This window comes from Stigmatopora nigra, chromosome 14 (genome assembly GCF_051989575.1).
Source record: "Stigmatopora nigra isolate UIUO_SnigA chromosome 14, RoL_Snig_1.1, whole genome shotgun sequence".
NCBI lineage: Eukaryota > Metazoa > Chordata > Actinopteri > Syngnathiformes > Syngnathidae > Stigmatopora > Stigmatopora nigra.
Window position 1 is genome coordinate 9,254,775 of NC_135521.1, and position 18,487 is coordinate 9,273,261.

The window sequence follows — 18,487 nt, forward strand, 5'->3', positions numbered from 1 at the left end:
GTACGTACTAGATACGTCACATATAGACAAACAGCTGGTCACTCTGATCTTGTCTCCAAAACCTGTCCCTCTTATTATCTTAATTTTAAATGTTATACAACTCGTCACTCCTAAGCAGAACTTCAGCATCTCTATCTCTGGTACTTCTAGCTCCGCCTCCTGTGTTTTCCACAGAGCTACCGTCTTTAACCACCTTCACCCATGTCTTCATTATTTATTTATTTTATATTCTTATTAAGTATTACTGAAACCTTTGCACTTGCATGAAAGGTGCAGAGGTTTTCCATCTCACTTTCACAACTTAAGCTAATTTGAAGATCCACTTTCATTATTTATACCTATATAATGTCACCTTTACATTTGACCTGAAGAGCACCAATGTGCTTTGTGAATGACTCTCACTCACAACAGTATTTGCATGTGTTCATATTTTTTGTTTTGATTCATTATTGCATTATAGCATAATTGCTGTATGTTTGTCTGCTCAATTCGGAAACTGTTGCTGAGCCAGTCCTCCGTTCTCACTCAACCTACAAATTGAAAGTGAAGTGTAAACAACCAAAACCTCTATTCAGTCCTTTGCCAAAATCTCAGTGCCCCTCTCGCTTTGTTATACCATAAATGTTCACCAACATGACAAACTGATTAAGCACTATTAACTTGCAAATTAAGCCTTTTGTTCCATTTTTCCCCAATAGATGGGCTTCTGTTATTCCTCAGCAAGGGAAAAAAATGGAATAAGTGTACTGGCAGTAATGCTGGTGGTCTGTAATTTATACCAATGGCATGTTGTTGTTCCCCCCAGAACAGGTTGGAACATGATAATGTCCTGTCTTTGCATTGAATGTCTAAATGTAGAAGTATATTGTGCAAAAAGCTATATTAAATGCAGTATTCTTTGCACTGACAAGTTATGAGTCACATCCACATAATATGATCGGATATTCATATTTTCCCTAAAGAGTATAGTCATCAGTATGCAGCATTATTTTAGATCCCTTTGTAAAAGGAACAATTAAGGATGAGTGATCTTATTTAAGAGTTGACATTCTCACCACATTAAAAACTGTGTAGGACTGATCAGGGACTGACATCAAAGTGCACTGAAAGCTTTGTGACTTGAAAAGATTTCTGGCCATCAGAATTTTTGTTAAGCAAAACCTTACTAGATGAGAGCTCAGGCATAACAATTGAGATGCCACTAAAAGCTTTGGAGAGAGGTGCAATAGCATGTCCAACAAAGATGAGAATAAATTAACACAGCGAAGAACCTAAGCATATTGCTAAGTAAAGACGAAAACATGGTCGCTGTCACTTAGCATCTTCTAAATGCATCCACAATTTGTAACTGAGCTTGTAGTCTGGAAGAAATCAGGCTTGTATGTTTTAATATGAGCCATTTTTTTTTTTGAGAAAAGGCCTCCGTCTTATATGAGATGCTCTTCATTTTCATAAAATGTGTACTACCGCATGAAGTGCATCTTTGCAGTGGTCTCTACTTTTATGATTTATTATTCAAGGATCAAGATGAAAAGAACCAATGACAGTATCCACATAGTACAAATATGCTTTGTGCAGTATCTTTGGCTTGTTCTTGGCTTATTTGCAATATGGAGCAAATGAAAAGATAAAAGCCTTAAGGCTAACATCACTGCTTCCTTCTTCAGATGATGTCCATCTTGACAGACAATACTTGAATGCTGCAGTACATCAAGATATTTCACTTTGGAAGTAAAGACCAGATGGCAAAAGCTATTTTGCCCCTATCACCATATTGATCATAACACATTAGATCATAAATATGATCAAACTTGTCGGAAATATTTGATCAAGCAATGGATTTCTTGATGGTGGCATTTATAGAACACGCAGGTGGTTTTGAAAGTCCCAGAAAGAAAGAATTTAAACATTCTTGTCATTTTTGCCCTAACTGGTAACGGTGATCAAAGTTCCTGGTTTCAGTTCTCCTGCATGACATCACCCTGCATGAAGTTGTGCAACATAAAAGAGGGCAAAGCCTCTACCGGCATCAAAGCTCACACCAACTTGGGGCGATGAAAACACTTTTCGCAACACTAATCTTAATGTATATGCTGTGGCCTGTGTCAGTATTGATAAATGAATTTTCCTACAAATGCTCATAAGGTAGGCTGTAGGCTAAAAGGCTGCAACCACTTCACTGAGACCAGTAGAATGTGTGCATGTGTGACTCATTTTTGTCTTCCGGCTTCATATCTGCCATAATAAGTTTGGTTGCGACATGACTGTGTAGCACAAGGAAATGCTGAAAATCACTCAGTGCTAATGATTGGCACCACCACTGAATATACTAGCTAATAATGTGTCAATATTCAGCAGTCAAAATGAAATGCACCATATTTAATTCAATCTATTCCTTTTTTTTCTACGATTGCCACTTTCTTGAGTCATGGAAGGAACGCAGCGGGAAACAAGCTCAGATCAAAACTCTGTTCCGATGGATATGTCACAAAAGCTTCAATCTATCATACACATTTGTAGAGAACGCAATCATTTATAATTCTAATGTCTAACTCAATACCCTGACTATGGTTTAGATCTGGCTTGCTAATACTTTGTGTATAATTCTCATGTCTTACAAAAATACCAAAATTACAGAAAGGTTGTCTTTCTCTGTGGTGCAATATGACTGACTGGGAACCAGTTTAGGGTGAGGTCTGCCTTTTGTCCAAAATCAGAGTCCAGCACAAGGCCATCCTGACAAGTATAAACTGTGTTGGTTTAGCTTTGTTCAGACATAAAAAGAAATCTGTAGTTCACAGTTCTCAAATTGCCATTTTTCTTTATTATGCATCTATGTGGTAACCTTTGTTTACACTATATGCTCAGTGACCTACATTCATGATGTGTCTGTGGGAATGCAAATCCTCTTAAAGACTGTGTGGCATACACACAAACCTGGGAGGAAGTGAGAGAATGGCAGGTGTGATAAATGCGGTTGAAGGACATTTTACATGATCGTTTCATCCCAATGTCCTTTTGTTCTCCAAATAATCCCTGCTTTTCATTTGGCCATTTGGCTGTAGCATGTACATTCATGGGTCTTTGACTTTGTCATTGTGAGTTTTACCTCCCTTTTCCTCCCATATCAAATTTTGTTTGCAGACTTGCCCTTATTTTCCATGCTTATGGTGCTTGGTATCAACAAAAAAAGCAACAAAAGAAGGAGGTTAAGTAGTCTAGCGATCGAACCTGTCAAGCCCAAGACCCCAAGGCCCCTTGTTTTGTGCAACACTGATTTCACGATACTAAACATGTTATTTTTTATGTTTAGACAAAATTAATTAATCCAAGCGAACAGAAGTTTCCCCGTTGCTTGTCTGATAATAGAGGAGCCGTCATCATTAGGATTGATGGCGCCAATTTATTATTAATGATTCGTAAAATGAGATCCAATAGACCCCATTCTAAATACATTTTCCATTACAGAGTAGCTGATGAGCAACACTGCTGATTCGACCGCCGATTCCTACATCGCATTGTCTATTTTTCCCTTTGAAATACTGCAGCCCTGCTATACCCAGAGCATTGCCTTTCTTAAAGTAATACTTGGATTGCCTCACATCAAGAGTATTTGTTTTAAAGCCCAGAACCTTGTCATTATGTCATGCTTTGCTTTATGCCAGCAGATACCATCTCTTCATGCTCTCCATTTGTTGATGCTGCCTTTAGTATAGTCTATCAGCTTGAATGCTAGTACCTAGACTTTCTGTCTCTAAATTAGACCAAATATATTACTGCACAAAAAGGGACTATTTAGGAAAAACACAAAATCTATAGTGGAAATGGTGACTACAATTAAATAATTCCAAAATCTTCCAAATTTTTAACAATGGGTTGTGTACCAATAACAAATCCTGTAAACAACACTTCAACTTGAGATCATTTAGGTTTTTGCCCTGGTCATGATTTTGACGATGCTGTACCTTTTCAAATAAAAAAAGAAAACAAGAATGCAGGTTTTTGGGACAAAAATCTAATCTTTTCTCCTTTTGTTTATCAGCATGGAAGCCCAGCAACTTCATCCTGCTCTTCTGGGAGGATACCCAAGGCATTCCTGGCCCAGCCATGAGATGTCATCTCCCTAGTGTGTCCTGGGGCAACTGTGTGGGCTCCTGCCAGTAGGAGGTGCCCAGAACATCTCACTAGGGAGGCATCCAGGAGGAAATCGAAATGCCTAAGCCACCTCATCTGGCACCACTTTAGGCTGAAGAGCAGCAACTCAACTCTGAGCAAGGTAAGCAATGTTTATCATTCATCCAAATGAGTTAATTACAAACTTGTATAAACTGTAATTGTTTTTATTGACTCACATCCCTGAAAAGATGTATCCTCACCTTAAAGGAACATATTATATTCAGTTTTTGCAGAATGTGAGTTCATTTCAATGAGTACGTATATTCTAAAGAGTACAAAATGAAACCAGTTCTTCCCTGTTGCTATGATAGAGTGCAACAGCTCAGTCTGAATGTGCGCTTTTATTTATTTACTGATTCACATTTGCAGTTGTATGGTAAATGCAAGAGTCGGTTTGAGGAACCACAATGAATTATTTAACAGATTTCCATATTAGAATATCTTCTTACAGTAGATAAAGATCTCGCTTTAAAAATACCATTAGCAATGCCATGAGTGTGCTTAGAAACTGCTGATTGTGGCAACCGATGATAATTAAAAGGGAAGTGAGCAAACTGGATAGGTATTCAATGGCACTTAATGGCCATGGAAAAGCATGTTGTCTTCATGTTAGTGTGACTGTACTCTCATATTATATACCGGAGTGTAAAGATAGCAGGTAAACATGTCAGTGCCTTTTAAAGTTAAGCTTGTGTAAAAGTGAATTTCAAGAAGTCATTACTTCCTTGACTTATATTTGAGGGGGCAGCACAAAAGCATTAGAATTCATTTGTATTCACCAGGAAGACAGCCATTCCAATGATACACATTAATTTTTGATGACATGAATTATGTTTGGTCAAAGCTCAACATGGCTTAATGCTTTTGCTGAATGAGCTTTGCACGTAAATATTTATTGAAACCAAATTAGAAATGTGATTCATTAATAAAATCCAAAAGTAACATGTCACTCTTGACTCTTGGTAGAGTTCCAATGTAATTTTGGAGCGGCTTGCTGACAATTGCTGTTTAATTCAGCCGTAATTATGTTTAACCCTTAAATTCAATCAATTTTGATTGGGACATACTCACAGGGCTTAATAATGGGCCCAGTTTAAATTAATTGATCATATATGATGTACATTTTGGAACAATTCATCTAAAATATGTTTAGTAAATTGAAGAATTAGATCCTGGGGAATTGACTGTGGACACATATTCCAAAAATGGGACTAGTTCAGAGCAATTACAATTTAGTAGTGTAAATTATAGTCCATAGAAAAAATCCAACACTTTAGAATTACTTTTCATAGCCCATGCCATACGCATGTGGGTCTAGAATGAGATACAAGCTCAGTATAAGCAACCTTGGAATAAATATATTGAGTGAATGTATCGGAGCATCCCTAGAGCGTGAAGATATAACCTCAGCTCAAAGTGCAAGGTGGTTAACCATTACAAATATAGTTCACACACACACAGTTTAACATCCACTATCTACTTGTTTCTTTCATCTGTTTCTCGACGAAGGCTGCCGTTGCACAACACCCACACCTGCTTGGCAGAGTTAAAAACAAAACAAAAAACCTTTTAGCAAAAAAAAAAAAGTCCATTCCTCGTTGCAACACGGCTGACATTTGACTTTTAAAAATATTATACATCAGTAATACCATTGAAAAATGAACCAAGGTAAATGCTATAAACTGTTTTTTTTTTTTTTATGTCTGTGTGTAACGGCCGAAACTCCAGTTTTTTTCTACTGTAAAATTTCAACTACTATATTTTTTTGTATGTACCATATTCAGCCTGGGGGATGAGTGGTTAGTGTGCTGGCCTCACAGTTCTGGGATTAAGGGTTTGATCCCAGAGGGGGTCCTCGCTGAACTGAGTTTGCCTGTTCTTCCCAGGCTTGCGTGGGTTTTCCCCAGGTTTCCTCCCACATTCCAAAAACTTGCATGATACCTAAACATGGTTGTGAGTGTGAATAATTGTACAACTCCTTGTGCCCTGTGATTGGCTGGCCACCAATTCATGTTGTCCCTGCATGGTTTCTGCTGGAATAGGTGCCAGCAGCTGTATTTACTTTGCACTGGTTGAACAAATTCCAGTAATGCACTTGATGTGAGCAATTGTGGGTTTATTCTTGGGTATTTCACACTTCTTTAAGGTTAATGTATTTATTATAAGGTCATATAGACTATGGCTCATGAGCTGTAGGTTCCGCAAGATTTAAAAATAAATGGGTGACGGTGATGCAGGTGGTTAAGTGTGTATCACTTTCGGATTAAGGGTTAAGATTCTGTTTATATAATTGCCATTGTCTCCTTGGGCAAGAAAAAAATGATATGTTGGGGGTGGTAAGAATGCAATGGAGTTGCCATTCTGTTGCCAGTCTACTTCAAGGCAAAATTTAAAATACACATAGGTTTGTCTAATTGACCAGTCCACGATTGAACCACCCCATTGCCCTAAAACTGCTTGTTTAGTAGCTGATTTTTCTTTTGGCATTTTTATAAATAAGAGGGAAAAAAAGTTTTGAGTACCTTTTTATTTTTAAGGGTGGGCCGGATGCAAATTGTCTGCTTCATACCTAAAAGTGTAACCTTTGTTTATCACAATTAGCCTTAAAAAGCTCAATTTAATGGTTGGTAAATGCAACAGCACTGTTTAAGATAATTATCACCTCTACTTTTCTGTCAGTGTGCGTGTTTGCCTCACATAAATAAATAGTGACCTTACTCCACACAGACTGTGAGCACGCAGACTAAATGTAGATATTTTTTTGTTATCTACTTAGCACATCTCATTGGGGAGGATTATCACATCAATTAAAATTCTAAGGTCACTGAAAGGTAATCCTAAATTTAAATGACTTTCTTCAATGCTACAAAGACCCATCAAGATAGGTTTCGTGTGGTTTCCTCATGGCGCTTATAATAGTTGCAAGCTGACACTTTCTGCTAAATGCTCCACTGTGACTGTGAAACAACAAATTGTACTCTATGTGCACTTTGTGTACACTTAATATTACATTTTTAACTAGGCAATCACCCTATCCATTATGTTTCTAAATCGTAATAGTACATGGACAATCTTGCATCTGTTTGCCTATCAATTATTCATACTGTGTGATTCATTTTGTCAGTCAGCGTTCTAGATGAAATGAATGAAAATGAATTCATAGCACTCAAATCTTGTGCCATGTAATAAGAGAAAGAATTGTGCTCTTAAGTGGAATGTCAATAATTCAATGAAAATCAATTTCTCTTCAGACTTTTAAAGGACCGTTCCTAACTTTTTTAACACAAACTGTGAAGGGTGTTGGATAAAAGACCACTATGCTAAATATTTCTTCCCTTTGACTCAGCTGTTAGCCTAGCAGCAGTTTGTACATGCCACATGATGTGTCGTGCTAATCAGCACAGAGCAGCTGCAACCATTCTGCATTTGGGTAACTCGTAAAAGTACACATCCCAAATGCTGACCTCAATTGGTCTAAGTCTAGCGAGAAAACGTTTACCGAAATTGTTCATCTCTCTTAATGGCTGCAATAGCCGCAATACACTTATAAAAAACAATTAAAAGTCTGCCTTAGAGGGCTCATAAAATACTTTTTGATTTCAGTTCTCATGCACTTAACTCAGACGGTGATTATCTTTCATAATCTCAGCGTCATAAGTCCTAAATTGAATCTAAGATCCATTCCTCTCCATGTAAAAACGATTTATTGAAATAGATGCCTGCTTTAAATTTACTGCATGAACTATACATATAAATCCTTCCTAGCCCAAGATCATATATTACTTGAAATGCAGAAAGGTTCCAAAAAATTACAATGGCAAACCTGCCTGAAATATTATACTTTTCACCTGTCAAACTGCTACAATGAAAATTCCATCATATTTTCGGAGACGTGAGATTTTGTAAGGATTAAACTATAATGTGAATTTTAAATAGTAACGCATTTGATGTATACCACAAAAAAAAAGAAAAATGGAAGCAGTCTTTGATTAAGCCACTATCTCTCCTTTGGCTTTGTTCAAACCAATTTGACACACTAACTTTGTCTTCAAAACATCTAACTTTGACTTCCCATCTGATGAGCTCATTTTTAATCCTATCCAACCTTGTCACTGCAAAAGAAATCCTCAATATCTCATTTCCCGTCACCTCCAGCTTTGCTTCCTGTTGTCTCTTCAGTGCGACCGTCTCTAATCCATCTTGGCCAAGATGAACTTTATCTTAACTCTCCCCCTTCATCTTAGACACACATGTTGCTACACCTCTTTTAATGAAAGAGAACACCATTGTGGCATGGTACTTGGACTTATAGTATAGTATATATATTCTCCTTCCCGGTGCATGACTCAACTATTCTAAAATTTGCACCACTTGCTTTTCACTGCAGATCCCAATGTCATTTGATCCCAGCTGCAGTTCCACTTCTACCTTTTATTTCCTCTCTCAAATACAGCACACCTCACTATTTTTCTGCTGTCTTTCCCTATTTACTTCTCTGAAACTACAGACGCTTTCTTACAGTACCGAAGTTCATTTACTAGGTACAAGGCCATCCATTATTTTCTAGTCTAGAAGCTATGACAATTATTTTAAAGGGAATACTTTCTCATCCATTAGGGTTAGGAATTATTTCCTTTTGTTCCTTTCTTTTTAACATATCTAAGACAGATAAAGTTGTATTGTGTTCACACCGCACTCGTTACCCAGTGCTTGATGATGATTATTAGAGCCTGGCAAATAGATTAGAAGTGATTAACCTGCACACAGCACCATTTATGAATTAAATGTAGCTTGTGGTTAATTATTGTGTGATATTTTATTTAAGATCACTAAATACAATGGATACATGGAAAAATAGTCTTTAGAGAAGTCATTAAAAACAATGTAATTGTAATTCTAGGGCTATGTTTTGCCGGGAAAAGCTATAGTAGTAATGATGCAATATATATTGTACATGGAAACTATTGCAATATGTATTTGTTCATTGTTTTAATTTCTGAGAAATAATTTGATTAAAAAAAACGGCACAACTTTGGAGAACAGTGTACAAGAAAAAAATACTTATTGTATGCTGTCCTTTTCAAGATCATCTCCAGCTAAACGAAATATTTTGTCATTATTTTACTCGGTGGCATTCAAGGACTTAGACATTTGTTTTAGGGCCACTAGAATCAGGAATTTATACCAACCGTTTATCTTAAGATTTTGTCAGCTGGTATTTTACAAGCGATAGCAACAATAGGCTTGAATTTCAAAAGAGATGTTACTAACAATGATTTGTCTTCAGGGGAAAATAATATTCTTTTTCACATGGCAATGATGATCGTGACTGATGCTTCTCTTTCATAAAATTGTACTAAAATTCAAAAAGATAAACCTAAAATGTTAAAATACTCTAATGTAAATTGGATGCGGTTCAGATGCCAAAACTACAAATAAGAAAAGAATTGAGTGGAAAATCCTTCTTGTGTCTACTAAATGGGAGAACATTTGACTAATACCTGGGCATTAAAAGAAAGGAACATTTCAGTTTGAAATGCCAATGTTGCTCGTATAAAGTAGAGTCGTGTCATTTTTAAACCAAAGAGCTAATCTAACTTTATTTTAGCAGGTCTTTGCTTTGTCAGCAGCTGACTCAGCAAAGAAAGAATATTGGATGAAATCCAAGTCTTTTCTGCTGTACAAATCACTAAGCCAAACCAATCTTTTGGTTTAAACCTCCCATTGGCATTTTAGAGCGTTCAGAACAGAGAGGCAGGATTCTATGCACCGATACATTGTTACCTGCCAATCAAGCTGTCGTGGATGATCTTGCTGCGACTGCCGGCAATTAGAAAATAAGAACCATGACAATGTCAATGGCAGCGTCTGTCATGACTCATAAAATACTTGTTAAACTGCAGAGGAATTGCTTACAACACAAGGTGAGAAAAGTGGCAAATGTTACATTTCACACCCGTGTCCATTGCCCTGCCTACAAGTGTTGAACTGTTCGATCATACCAACAAAGGGTGAAAATACCTGGGTCGATGCACTGTTTAACACCAGCACATATTCTTACACAGAGAAAGAGATATGGATTCTGGCTCATGGAGGTAGCATTAGAGCGGATATTGAGTCACACCTCGATTCAAAATACTTCAGAATACTTCCCGGGGAGTTCAGCTTGTAATTGACAACATTTTTAATTTTATGGTAAATGAACATGACGAGGAGAAAATGAGAAATATCATCGATGCATTTCAATGGAATACAGATAGGTAATTATTTTTTCTTCTAAAGATACTTTTGGGGAAATAACCCTATTGATAGTAGTTTATCTGTGCCAGTGATACTAAAATGTTAAATTAAACACATGGGTGATAGAGGTAGAAAAAAAGTTAAGGTCATGGCACATTCAGTTTTCATTTGGTCTGAGACCATGGGAGTATATCAAAACAGCCACATAATTTAACCAATAATTAAAAAAAAATAGAGGAAAAGATTGTTGGTATGACTGTATGTATGTACATTAACAAATACTACATACGGGATTGCAAAAATTTAAACTGTTTTGGCCACCCTGTTGCCTTTATGCTGCTCTATCATAAGAAATATGTCTCATCTTTCTTAAACTCATTAGTCTGAGACAAATGGTTGTCATTCTTTGCAGAGGATAAAGAAAAGGACTTATATCTATGTTTTTGCACTGTTGATGTTAAATCAGTTGCCCTATAGTACAGCATTGCACTTACTATAAAGTATTAGTTAAGTTAACGGATACAATGCCGGAGATTGGCTTGTCAAACCCATACTTGAGCAAGACCACATGGAAGGTTAGTGTTGCTTGAAAGCAGAACAATTTTGTCGACGAACTGCTGTTGCCATATGCTGATTTTATTTAAAGGTCCCAGTTGAATAAATGCCCCCCACTATAACGGTCTGTTTAATGGAGCTGGAAAGAAAAGAAAAAATCTTCAAATTTCACGAGTCATGTGGAGAACTGTTCTATTCTGATCCAGCCTGGGGTCTGAGGTTAAGATGGTGAGAGGCCCTTAAGATAAATGATTTGGTGGTTGAATGGTATCAAGTGTGTTCAATGGATGTGTTTTGGAATGAATTTAAGCAGAGGACATCTGCCTTAAGACCATGGAGATGCTGTGTGAATTTAGTTCCCAATAACATGGTCTTATGAGGTTGTTACATTGGAAATTTGGGCTTTTTGCCATTTGCATCTTTCCAAACTCAACCTAACAGGTCATTCTGGTTACTAATATTCTCAGTTTTTCCACTTTTGTGTGAGACTTTTGTACATGGTTTTGTGCAGTGTCGAATCATTGGCTTGAAATCTGGATCTAAACAATGTGGTGCTTATTCTTGCTGGGTATTGACCATCTTTGGTTTTGTTTGAATGACATTTCATGTTCGGAAAATTTGAAATTCCAAATAGCATCATTTGGAGTCATTGCATATTTGAAAGAACATCCGTCACAGCGGGAGCCCGTTGAGAAATGTTTTCTTGCGGTCAACATTTTATCAAATAGGAATAGGTAAAGAGAGAACTTTGAAAAAGGGTAAAGATATTTGCTGTGGGTGATTGAAAACATTGGTTCCAAAAGACTTTTGTCTGCAGCCAGCCTGAAAACTTTTCCCATATAATTTGAACCTTTTCTTGTATATTTTTACTTTTTTTTTGTCACAATCCCGCAGTGAGGCAGGCAAGATGGTAGTTTAAGACAGACCCAAAAGATTTTCCATAAAGATCCAGGACCAATAGTGCAGTTTGAATTTCCCTAATGATGTTCAAGGTCTTACCCTGTCAAGGAAAAAGATAAAAAGCTAATTTATAGTGCAAGATTGTCATATATAAATTAACAGGTAACACTGTTAGATACAATTTCTAAAGTGAAAATTAGAGATTCCACTTTCCAAATTACATGTCTGCTGGTACAATGGGCAGTTAATAGCGTGCTGAGATTTACTGCACCGCATTCTGCCGTTATAATAGACTTCAATTTCATCTTAGCGACAAAAAAGCCCTCTCCTGACCCGAGATGCTCAAAGAGAGGTTGAGAGCCACTGGAAGAACAGTGCATGAGAGAACATAATAATTAGCAGCCAAAATGTCACCATCACCAAAAAGCCACCACTTTAGCATGCAGACATCATGCCTTAACCCCACTCGGTTAAAGACAGAACGACCATAGGAGACTCTCTGTGCGAATGGTTTTGGAGGATGAGAAAGAAACAAAGCTTAATATGGGGGTCTTACTCCCCCTGAGGGCTTTCAAGAATTCCATCGGGCTCAAGTCTATCAGCATGGTGAGGTTCTAGCAAACCCTAGGGACAGGAGAAGCTGCTTCTGCCCTATTCAAACTGAATCCAATTTACGGCCTGAGCCACAAGAGTAGAGATTTAATACTGAAACTTTTACACCACAATGTAATACCAGTGTCAGCACAGAACTGCTTTTTCCCATAGGTGGCTCATCTTTTTTCATGTGGCACGTGGGCTATAAAGCTTGTTAAAAGTTTGTGTGCCTGTGTGTGTGGGGGGTCTGCAGATGATTTGCAAAACAGATAAAAACGGTAGTGTTGAATGTGAGGTAGGCGATGCCATTATCATGTGTAAAGTTGCTGTTACTGTCACAAACACTTGCACTAAGAATAGAGACAAATCTCGTTCTCATTCATTTCATGAACTGCATATCCTCTCAAAGGTCTCAGGGGTGCTGGAGCCTTTCCCAGCTGACATCGAGCACCAAGTGGGTGTCATTCTGAATCGGTGGCCAGCCAATCGCAGAGCATGAGGAGACAGACAACCATTTACACTCGCGCTCATACCTAGGGGCAATTTAGAGTGTTAAACCAGCCCACCCAGCATGTTTTGGGGATGTGGAGGTAAACCGTAGTGCTCAGAGAAAACCCACGCAGGCTTGGTGAGAACATGCAAATTCCACACAGTGAGGACCTACTTTGGATTCAAATGTGTAAAATGTGCATATTGAATCAGTTACTTACTCATTAAATCAATAAGTCCGTAGTATAATTGTTTTTTTAGACAAATATTTCAGACCCCTAAGAATCCTTCATTTTAGCAAACCGCATATCTCAAAATGGCCATTTTGGTCAATTTTGTTTTGCATTTGAATTAATTTCAATTCAATTGGGCTACTAGCTAGACTCTAATTTTCCAGTGCATCCCTGCAGAAAGTATATTCTTCAAGTGAAAAAACATGAAATGTCATTTTTCCAAAGGAGAAAAGCCATTATTTCCCAAAAGCAAGCCGAAAACCTGTTATCAGACAATTTAAAATGTAAAACTATTTTTATCTCAGATTGCCCTGCTGCCTACTCGTCACGCATGGGCTACCACTGTGCAAACTGCAACAGTGGACAGAAACATTCCTTAAAATCCCTTTAAACCTTCAAAATCCTTGAATTTCCTCCCCTCAAACATGAAGACTATCTGACTTAATCATCCATGTAAGCAAATGCGTAATGTGTTAAGGATTGCAAGAAAATCAGATGACCCTAAAGATAGTTTACCTTTTTTCTTATTTTCCACCATTTTACAAATCCAGGACTGACCGTTCTAAATTGACTTCCCTTGAGACCAAACTTTAAATCACAATGCTGGTCAAAACACGTCCTAGGGCTAGGAATTCTCTTTTTTTTATATGATATACTGTATGTATGAAAATGATTATGCAAAAAGAGTGAGAGAGAGAACAATTCTCCACGGAGGGCTGAAAGCCCCTGAATTTATGTCATTCTCGTAAAATTAACCATGTATTGTAAGTGATTTGAAGAGGATTCCTTCATGCTCTGGTGGTTGAGCCTAGACTGGTGCGTCTGTAAGCCAACCCCCCCCCCCTCCACTTCCCCAACACCATGCCCCGAGGCAAAAGTGTTAGTGCTAAATTGACAAAGCAACTCGATGTGACAGGAGGGGGTCATAAAATTGCATTTTGTAGGAATCGTGTTTTCCCATCTTCACTTGTCCCTTAGCACTTCAAATATTAGATCATTGCTCAATTTTAACCAATATCATTTATCTTGGGCTGCGTACATGTTATCCACTCGTAGTGACATATTGAAGGAAGATGAACCAGAGACAGAACCTTCACTTTTGTTGTGGTCACGCTGTACTGTAAAACTAATTTGCGCCTCATTCCTTGGTGAGCACTTCACTAGTGACTCAAGTTACGCTGCATGGTTCAAATGGCACGATTTTGGATTATTTGTCTCCAAGTTGCATAATGGGCCATGGCGGCATAAAAGGAAAACCACATGAAATCGGATCCTTTTAGTTCAAGCCTCTTTTCATATCAGATAGTTTAGTTGATGCATGACCGGAGAGATCGGCCTTAAGTGGTCAACATAACTTGCATTGAGCTGTCCATCCAACCATTTCCATTCCAAAACAAATGTTTGCTTGTTGCCTTGCTACTAAAATATACTGTGAGTCCTTTGATTTGTTAATTTGAGAATCAGTACTGACATTGTCACTTTCACATTGAAGTAAATGGGATTAACGGGTCATTTTAGATGTGAGGACCGGCTTTAGTCGCCCATATTTCTGTGCTATTGACAACGCTTGGCATTTATTCCAAATGGACTAGGAGGGCTGGCAATGATCACCACCTGTTCGATTTGAATTGGACTGGACATATCATCCCTGGCAGCAAATGGTATAAACAAGTACCTGATAAAAGGGTTAAACCTAAACTTGCATGCACTTTCTATTTATGTATAAATAGGAAGGGGGGAAAAGCAAATGTTTAATAACTGTTGGTTTCAAGAGATGAACCAATACATTTTCACGACCAAAAGTTCGGATGTGTTTTTCTGGCTTTTGCCCCTTCACTACAAAAGATACAACGCCCTCTCTTTTCCAATTCTTTGAGAGTTACAGTGGAGTAGATTGCAGAAAGATTCAGTGAACCATGAAGTCCAAGCTGAATTCTGGGTCAGCTAACAATGCCGGATCACACAGAACTTCTGTGTTTGCCCACACACACTCTGACCGGAAAACAGAAAAGGGATGCAAAAGCCTTAAGCAAAAAAATAAAAAGAGAGATACAAATTAGAGGGTGAAATCAAGGCTACTGCTCATTTATGTCCGGCATGTCTTGGCATAGATTAGAAAGCTTTGGATGTAAAAAAAGGGCCGGGAGCTGAGGGGCTAGGAGTGATAAACGGAGTTATGGTCAGATCATTCCAATTGTCAGTTCTTTATGCAAACCCACAACCAGTTAGTGGTTGATTGAAATGCTGTTACGGTGCTGGTGTAAAACATGATCAGCGTAAAATGAGCGCCTGGACGGCTGTTGACCTCTAGACCTCACACAAGAAATGAAAATGCATCATCATCGTTACCACATGTTCAAACACACTCGGACGTAATGCATCCTTCTCAAATTTGTTGTCCAAGTGTTTTGCTTGCACAACTTTTCTGTTATTTCCTTTTGTAAATTGGTATTATAAATGACCTACCCTGCTTGTCAGGAAATTCAATTTGCAGCAAGAGTGCCATTTTATCGAGTTCCAGTAAATTATTTTCTTTCTTTTATATATGTATATATTTTTTTTTAATGCTTTTTTCAAGCTTAAGGCCATATTTGGATGTTCTCCATAATCGTATACATAACAATGAAAGAAAAGACTACCACAATTTCATTAATTCATTTTCTGAACTGCTTATCCTCACAAGCAAACTCCACACACATAAATTTTCATCCAATTCAGTAAAGAAGCTGTTTCTTTCAACAGCAGATGGGCAAACTAATGTTAGAGAACAAAGAGACCAAGGTTGATAGGTTTCATACTCTGTATAAAAGTCATGTTTTATTTATGTCTTTCAATGCCAGTGAAAGTGTAACACTGCTGACCGTCTGTCCTTCCTTAAAAATCCTTAATGACATACAAGAAATCATTTTCTTTTTTACCAGTCATTCATTTCGCTCAATCTAACAGCCTTGCCATCGCTGCCAGTCCTCACAGTTGAAATGGATATCAATGAAAATCAATGAATTAACCTTGGCCATTGACGGTGTAGTCGTTCACCTCATTCTGTGTGGGGAGTGTTGGGTCGATTCCCACTCAGTGGTTGTGTTTCCTATTGTCTGCCCAATGACTAACTAGAGAACAGTTTAGGGTATATAGTGCGCCTTTACCCCGAATTTAAGCTTGGATATGCTCCAGCAACCCGCGAATATCGCAAAGATAAGTGGTGCTGAAGATGAATCAGTGAAGGAACTTTGTCAAAAATTCTTGAAAGGATTTTTTATTCGTCTTTCTATACGTGAGCGTAATATCAATAAGATCAAATTATTTGATGAATACACATCATACACAGTCACAGGAAATTATTTTTTATACATCACATCACGCAATAATAGTCATACTGCGAGAGATATTTTATTCTTAGTATCATGAAAGCTACTTTAGGCATCGTAATGTGCAATATAATATCTGTTCTGTACAAAATTAATGTTCATGTTTATACTGGTGGACTGACAGCTCATTCAATCATATTTTTATGGATTACGAGGCCAGACATTGACCAATTCCTTGAAAAATAGGAATTCATTCAACCTGAACACCTGTCTGACGACCGTGAGTGATATAGTATCAGAATAAAGCCTCACAGACACAAAGACATCTTGCAAAATTAGACTGCTATGTGATTGCCTCATCTAGTCATCCCAATCTAAAATATTTTTTCACTTTGGAAATGTTCATTATATGCAAACCATACTGAATTGGGAAAAAAAGTAGTTATAATAAGACAAACCAGACACCCATTCCACCCCATGGCATTCTGTCAAAAATCGCCTTATGCATTCTGGACTCTCTAAAAAAAAAGTGAGTTTCCATTTTCAACTTAATCAGTTCCAACTGCCCGCGGTCTTCTTGTCCAACCTCAAGGGAGCCCCAGCAATGCCCCAAATGTCTCTTGAGACCAGCAGAGAAAATGTGCAATAGAATGACAATCTCAACTGTTGCAGCCCTCCCATATTGCTTTTGAAAGTGTTTGCACTACACTGTGTAACACATGCAACCATGCATTGATAATGAAGGCGCCAGAGAAAGGCAGAAGCGCAAACTCCTATCTTCCTATAAAGACTGATAAATTTTTCATTCTGGTCCGTTTAATGGAAAGTAAGGCAGCTTATGAAGTGGTCATGAAACAGATGTGAAAACATTTCAGGTGCAAGAAAACTAGTACAAGGAGCTTGAACTGTCGCTCATTGATAAACATGCGATCATTTTCGGCAGAACAAATATTGGAGACAGACGTGGCATGCCATGCACGGCTGACCTACTCTCCACTGCTGGAAAGTGAGGGATTACAGAAAGCTACGGTGTGCAAAATGACTGCAGTATTTATAGATAAAAGAGCCTCCGAAACACAGCAATCAATGGACAGATGAGACGCGTTACCAGCAAATACAACTGAGTGCAAAACAGCCTGAGATCTGAAGAGTGGCTTTAAATTGCGGACACTTGGAAAAACTAATTCATAGAATCGAAGGTGATTTTTTTTCCAAGTATGAGAAGGTGAATAACTATTTTCATACAATCACTTCAGTCTCTATAGGTTGACGGTATAGATCGAGTCCAAGTAAACTCAACTCAACACACATAGAACAGTCAAGACACTAAAATTTTGTCTTGTGATATAAAATCAACTCAAGGTACCAAAGGTGAAGTCTCACAATTGCAAACGTGCTGTGAAATGCCAAAACTATATACTAGGATTCTGTAGTTTATTTTGAAATGTGTTTGATAGTTTTTCTCCCAATTCCTCGCTGTTTGCTGTTTTGTGGGGTTTCCCCAAGTGTGTTGAAGGCAACTTTATTGTTAGTTTTTTCATCATGGACCCCAGGAAAGTTATTCCCAGTGGGACTGAAAAGAAGAAGCGAACTCTGTTCACGTTACTTCCTATCTTATCTGCTATCCACCAGTTTTCAAAGTGTGCCTTGTGTAGTTCAGGAAAATGATGAAAAGTCATCAAAGGAATTTGTCGTTTGATCGATGTTTCACGAAACGTATTACAAATTTAAGTTTTTGTTTACGTGCACGTTTGTATGTTTTCTTAGCTGCCAAACGTTTACCTACTCTGTCACTCACCCACAATTAACTTGACTTGGCTAGACTAAATTTCATGTCTTATTAATTGTAATGACTGAACAAGGTTTTGACCTTTTTTGAATAATACATAAATCAAATTGTTATTGTAAAAGAAGCAATAAGGATAATGTCGCCGATCATATGTTCCATGAGTGAGCTCGGTGTCTTCAAATGTATGAAATCTGTAGCGTTGA

At 37.8% G+C, this 18,487-nt stretch overlaps 1 long non-coding RNA gene across 1 annotated transcript in view; it reads left to right on the forward strand.

Moving 5' to 3' along the window:
- Nucleotides 1–4,056: 4,056 nt before the first annotated feature.
- LOC144206988 (uncharacterized) overlaps nucleotides 4,057–18,487 on the forward strand; it is a 32,029-nt gene continuing 17,598 nt past the window's right edge. The window contains exon 1 of the long non-coding RNA XR_013328533.1: nucleotides 4,057–4,276. This is a non-coding gene — a long non-coding RNA (uncharacterized LOC144206988). The remainder of the gene's footprint in view (nucleotides 4,277–18,487) is intronic.